Source organism: Pezoporus flaviventris, unplaced genomic scaffold (assembly GCF_033815535.1).
Source record: "Pezoporus flaviventris isolate CSIRO_AGI_PZ_B2104156 unplaced genomic scaffold, CSIRO_AGI_Pfla_v1 ptg000002l, whole genome shotgun sequence".
Classification (NCBI taxonomy): domain Eukaryota; kingdom Metazoa; phylum Chordata; class Aves; order Psittaciformes; family Psittacidae; genus Pezoporus; species Pezoporus flaviventris.
The window spans coordinates 77,332,173-77,338,926 of NW_026892550.1; the positions used below are offsets into that span (position 1 = coordinate 77,332,173).

At 44.1% G+C, this 6,754-nt stretch overlaps 1 long non-coding RNA gene across 1 annotated transcript; it reads right to left on the reverse strand.

Annotated features, from left to right (window-relative positions):
• Positions 1-2,969: 2,969 nt before the first annotated feature.
• On the reverse strand, positions 2,970-4,775 carry LOC133264748 (uncharacterized). Its single transcript, XR_009741758.1, has 2 exons — positions 4,706-4,775; positions 2,970-4,674 (listed from the first exon to the last, which is right to left on the reverse strand). It is a non-coding gene; the product is annotated as an uncharacterized LOC133264748 (long non-coding RNA).
• Positions 4,776-6,754: the final 1,979 nt, after the last annotated feature.

A 6,754-nucleotide genomic window follows, 5' to 3' on the forward strand; every position in this document is an offset into this window, starting at 1 on the left:
CAGTAATTGATAATCTCACACATAAATATGTCATATTACCTGTTCAAAGATGCAAAGTACATATGGCAAAAGAAATAGAATCCACATATGGAGCTTTTAAAAATTAATTGAGATTTTAAATATTCCTCAATGATCCTACAGTCCAATAAAATCTCTGGCCATAACCTGACACCAGATCCTTTTCTCTCTAGAGATTGCTCATTAATGGAGCTTAATAGTTTTTGCTACATGATACTGAAATACGTTATAAGTCTTGTTGGATGCTTCCTCCCTTCGAAGACCAGTATCCTAATAGCTCAGAGATGAAGATGTTGCTACTTGCCCAGAGCTCTGTCGTCTATTTCAATCGCTTCTTGAAATGACATTGTGTTTCCACCTTCCTCATTTTACTTCATAAAACCAAGCTTTACTCCTAAGAAAATAAAATCCATGTGTCATCTCAATTAATTCCTTTTGCCATTCCCTGTTCCCCCAACTGTTTCTCCAGTTCTACTTAATGAGCAGAGACAATTTACTGTCCTTAATTAATTATATGGATCTGTTAAGTGTCTAATCTTGATCGGAGGATCTCAGCAGCTAGAGAGCTTGGGGATATGGTGCACAGTTTCAGAGTAGCAGAACTAGAAAGGGTACACCCATATGGCTCAGTGCAGAGCATTTGGAAAGCAACATTACCGGCAGCAGTGTTAATTCACCTTACTCTATACCACTCCAATGTATCATAGAATCATAAAATAGTTAGGGTTGGAAAGGACCTAAAGATCAGCTAGTTCCAACCCCCTTCCATGGGCAGGGACACCTCACACTAGACTACGTCACCCAAGACTCTGTCCAACCTGGCCTTGAACACTGCCAGGGATGCCAAGGCATTTACCACTTCTTTGGGCAATTATCATCATCACTTCTGGTGCTCAGTTTGTCTCATGGTCTTATAAAACTTTCTAATGTACAGTCTAGGTAACCTTGCTACTTCTCAGCCTCATTGGTCTGTCTTCAGGCTAGCACATCTTCTTTCTTTAGGGGCTTGAATTAGTTATTGCACAGACCCAAACACTCCTGCATGTTCTATGTACTTCTATGTGCTGAGTAATCTGTTTTCTGGGGATACCACTACCTCTCCATTCTTCAAAGAACTAGTCTAGTTCTTTGCACTGAGAAGATGGCAGGTCTCTGCCATAAAGAGCTGTCAGTCATTTTAGAAAAAACAGCTGGGGTCAAATGCTTAGATCCCAGCATTTCCAAACTTTGAACTAAACAGGGAACAAAAGCTGTAAATCACGCAGACACTCCTGAGTTTTGTGGAGGCATTTCTGCAGTGTTCTACCAGAGCCTGTCAGATCAGATATTTTTGGACTCGATCTTGGAAAAATGAACTTAAAAAAATATTATAGTAACCCAGGACAGAAGCCTAAAGCTAAAATAACTGGGAACACGATGGCAAGGAGGACTTTTAACGGTGTGTTTTAACATTGCTTTATATGGATAATCTTTGGCTGGTAAAGTACAAGGGAAAAAAAGTTGATGCTGAGAGGCATGTACATAACCAAAGCACAGAATCTCTGCAGAGCAAGTAAGAAAAAAAAGCTACAAGTGGTTTGGCAAGTGATTGGGCAGCAAAGCAGTGGCAAAATTATGTGAGATGAATTCTGGAAGGCCAGAGGGAAATCAGTAAGTGGGGAGAAGCTGTGCCCTTCCAAAGCAGCAGCAGACACAGATACAATGGTACTGGGAAAAATCATAATAAGTTTGAGAGACTGTGGCTGCTTCTGCTGCGTGGAAAATAGTAGCTGTCTGGGAAAGACATCTGTGAGCAGAGAGTAAAGGGCAGGAGACTGACAGAGTTGTAGCCAGCAAAGATAAACTGACACTTACAGTATTGTGGGAGCTATTGAACCAAGAAAGCTGTGGCAGACTAGGAAACAGCTCTGTGTTGATTAGGTTGCATTGAGGATACAGAGAAAAAAGTATATTTTTTTGGAAGTATGCAAAAAAATGTGTGCATTACCTACTGAACACTTGTTTAGCGTACACACTTCTGTGTAAAAGAGGTGGGTGCACCAAAGCTCTAGGAGCTCATTTTTGCCCACATAAATGCTGACCAGGTAAGTCCTCACAGTTCTGGCTTGGATTGCAAAGGAACAGGTAACACCCTCTACTTCAGGGGTACAATATGTGTGTGTGTACACCAGCACCCCTAGGACCAGATGACAGGGGAAGACGGGAATATCACAGGAAAATGCACATGCAGTGCTGTAAACCTCCTGCATTCATTGTGATATGCTGCTCTTTCTTACTGCTTTTATTGAAAACAAGCATACTCTTTACTAGCAGAAGAATAAGGGCAGCATATGCTACAACTTTTTCTGATGTGGTTTTTTGGTGTGAGGCATTGCTAACTCTAGAAATCAGAGCTGCAAGTCAGGACTAGAAACTGACTCACCTAAACATTTCAAGGCCAGTTTAAAAGTTATGGGTATTTACAGTGCTGGTTAGCTTGGGAATTTTGTGTATTTGTCATTTTTTGTCTTTCACCCTTCCACATATTTGCAGATCACACTTGTAACCTTTTGGTCATCTCAGGGCTAAAAATCCAGCTCATAAGAAACTGGAAGTATAGGTCTTCATATCACCCCTCAACTCCAGGCCTTGGAGCTTGAAATTCTGCAACATTGAAAGTAGTCAGCCAAGCTTATGCACTTCCTGGGGATGTTCCTGCTTGCCTCTGCCACCCTTCTCTGTGGCTTAGGGCTGACAGAGGCTGGTGGCAGCTGGTTGAGCTCTGTTTGGAGCTTCCCAGTTGTGGCTGTGTCTCACAGGGTGACGCTTGTGGACAGGGCAGAGGTAGCAGGGTAGCACCATCTGCCTCTGGGTCCTACATCTGCGCTGGGTGTCTTCTCCCCCACACTGACAGCCAACCAGACAACCATTTGCCCAGATACCTTGGGAAAATAATAGTGCAACTTCCTAAACCAGATTTTGGGGCTTTTTAGTTTTTCTTTTTCCTCCATGTTACAGTAAGAATGAGTGGACTCAAATGACTCATACTGCCTTTATCAGCAGCCATACAGTTCTTGGAGGGCATGTTTCTGAGCCCCCCAAAACTGGCGCATTAGGCCTGTTTTAGTTTCAAGTAGCAGTACCGACTTGTCCCTTCCTCTGTCTCCTGGCCAGCACAGACATATTTTCTGCTGTCTCCTTGCCCCTGCCAGATCATTTTTTAACTGTGGGGCTCCCTTGGCCGGGGCAGCTCCAAGCTCTCTTTTTGGCTGTCCCAAAGGGCAGGGCCATCTCCCTTGGGCTGGCCATGTCCCACTCTTGCCCAGCCCCACTGCGGCTCCAAACATGGGCAGAGGAGGCCAGGGGCGGCTTTCTGGGTACAGACACCCTGCAGAAGTGTGTGCCCACTCCAGGGAGACACGGGGGTGTTCTGCGGTTTGTGGCTGGCCCCCCTCCACGCCGGACGACGCCAGGGAAGGATGGGGAGCCAGAGGTGTGCCTCTGAGTCACTGTGTCCTCTGGTCTCCTTGGGGCTGGCACAGCTTAGTCACCACCGCTTGCCTGGAGCCGTGCCCCAGCTTCCCCCTCAGCTGTTGGCATCACACATGTCTGCTTTCCCCAGCAAACGTCATGTCATGTCGTTGTGTCTCGGGCCGGGTGGTGGCACAACTGTGGGCCTCAGCGAGCAGCCCTCTGATTTCAGCCATCCTCGTGCAAGCCCGCCATGGCCTGAGGGGTTCGCTGGGAAGGCCTAGGAGGCCATCCCCACCTCACTGCCCAGGCCCTCCTCGGGTGCCAGCCAGTGGGGTGGGGGGAGCCCAGCCTCGGCTTCCTGCTTGAATACCCCGTGCGTCGTGCTAAAAGCGTATCTTGTCAGGAAACTTGTAGCAAGCCGTGGGAGAACTTGGCACTGGGTATTGGAGTGGAAAATATTAACAGCCTGTAAGAAAGTCTGGCTTGTGCTGCTGCGGGGAAATCAGCAACTGGCGGGGGTACAATTAGTGTAGGAAACTCCTGAGCTCCTCTGTTAGAGGGCTGCACTCACACTGTGCATCGGGATGGGAGTTATTGCAAAATAATGTTAGCTTTTGTATCACCCAGAGACACTGGCTGGAGCCAAGTTGCAAAAGAGCACTACGCTAACTGTTTCTCTGGTCCAAAAAGTCACATTAAAAATAATATCAAAGTAAAGCAGAAAAAAAAACAAAAGGGGAAAAAAAAAAAAAAAAAAAAAGGAGGGAAAGAAAGCCCAGCTCTGTAAAGATGGCACCTTAGAAAATCATGTTAGCAAACTGGCGCTGCAGTGGTCAATCTAAATGTAAACCACTGCTCTTCTCCCACCACAGCCCTGCTCAGCATGTGTGAAGGGCAGGTTTTCAGAGGTGTTTGACTTTGGCCTAATTTTGCTCCTACTGGTTGCATGAAGTCTTAGAAGGATTTTTGTTTTAATGGGAAGTTAAACCAACACAGCATGTTTTTAAAGAATCCCGCTCAGAATTATTTGGACCATAAACCATCCATTAAAAAGCTTAAGGCAAGAGTGCTCAGTGTGACAGAGACTGTGGTACTGTTAGATGTCTGGCTGGCTGCATTCGCTCCAGGGCTCTGATCAAGCAGCTTGGCTGGATGTGGCTGTGTCAGCAAAAGACCATCCCTCCCCAGTTATGTCCCTTACCTCTGTGGGAGGTCACCTCCACAGTGGCTGAACTGGGAGAAAGAACCCTGTCTTTGCCACTTCTCCATGCATAGAAGTAAAAGGAAGATTATGGCATTTTCCATTCATACACCTGGCAGTGACCTGCCGTGGGTGAAAAGAGTGTATCCTGAAGGCTCCTCAGTGGCTGGTGACCTTTGGCGCTGAGTATGTCCGACAGTGATGGCAATTGCTTCAGCTGCATCCAGGCCAAAAAAAACTGTGATAATTTTTTTCCTATGGTGCTGTTCTGAGGAAGAACTTAGAGCTGTTGCTGTTTAGCTCTGACCACCATCAGCAAGCTGCTCCTAAAAGAGGGAACAATGCAGACTCAGACTTTTGTACTTTTTGAAAAACTTAGTAAATTGACCTAGGAACTCTGGGTTTGGCATATTGTTTTCTCCCTCCTAATGCTAAATGCTATCAATATATGCAAAATGTTGAGTCAAATATTTGAGTTATTTGGCTCTTTTCATTCTGTTGCACATCCATTGCAGTTACTAAAGTTTGTTTCCTGGTTATGGATTACTTTGTAATTATAAAAGTGCTAATCAATGGATGATTCAAGACAAGAAGAGTTTTTGAAGTCCTCATGTGACCTAGTGGTTTGCGAGTCCTTCAAAAACGCCTTCAAAGTACATACTGTATATGAATACCAATCTATAATATGTTTTTGCTGATGTGAAGACATTGTTTTCACATACTGTTATAAAAGTTGCCCTCAAAACAGAGTCCCAGTTAAGAACTTTATTAAAATAAACTTCAGGTTCTACATAGACCGTTGGTGCACAGTGACATTCTAGTGTTGCATTAGATGCATAATATATACCTGAAAATTGGAAAATATTAGTGCTAAAGTTAAAAGTCAACAACTCAAAACTGTTAGCAGGAAAGCTGGGACATCGATTAAAAAAAAATTGTCTGGCAATAGTCACTTGAAATGCAAACATGAACTTTAACAGTACTTGCAATTCTAGCCTAATTAAGATTTTGTTAGGTAATGCTAATAGGCACTGAGCCAATAACTTCATTTATCTAAGTGGGACACTGCAGTTATCCAATGTAAGTTACACTCTTGTAACTTCAAATAAAGTCTGAGGGAAAAAGCCAAGCCTGGAGTGCTGCTGTACTCCAGTGACTACTGGATGTTTTAAATTGTCCTGGAGTCTGGAGCATGTATCTCTTGAAGTCCAGGGACTAAGTAGGGCATCATGACGTACAGATACTTTTGTCTTCCCTCTCATTTCTGTGAAAGGTATCTCATGTTTGATACCTACGGAGAAGTGTCATGGCCTGGATGATATCCAATCCATACTCTCTGCACCCTTTTTTCCCTCTGGAAAATAAAGCTGTAGATACTCATTTTGTAAACATCTGTCTGGTGAATATGTTATGGGCTTCCTAGGTGCTTCAGAGGCTGCCTACCAGCTGTGAGCTCTCACTTTCACAGTCTTGCCAGGAGAAGCCAATGTGCAAATGCACCCTGGTCAGCCTCAGTGCAGACTCAGCAAGGTCAGCTCAATCTGTCTTCATTAGTAGATTAAACTAATCTGTCTAATTCTGTGCTGAAACAAATGAAAACCTCTCATAGATTCCCTACCACTAGGCCTGCTGTGGGGTTTGTCACCACCAGAAAAATGATAGCAAGAAGAGAGGAAGTATTCATGTCCTAAGTGTCGCTGACTGATAAACTGGGTGTATACCAACAACCTAAAAATCTCTTTATGACAGCTGGTATGTAGTGGTGACTCTCAGGTCTCTGAGTATGTACAATTTAATGTGGATTATGCCATCTGCCTACTCCACCTGCCCCTTTGCAATCCCCCTATCCCATATATAAGGAAAATTGTCAGAATCAGGAACAGATCCAGGGCTTCTTACTCTCCTGCTGACAAATCTATAGATTAAGTAAAAAAATGTGTGTTCTTCACCAGCCACTCTTCTTCACTTGCACAGAAATAACAGCTCATGGAAGTGAAAAAGCAATTTCTATTACTATTACTGATGAAGAAAATTTATGGATAAGGTTCAGATCACATGTTATTAATTCTGAATGATCCAAGG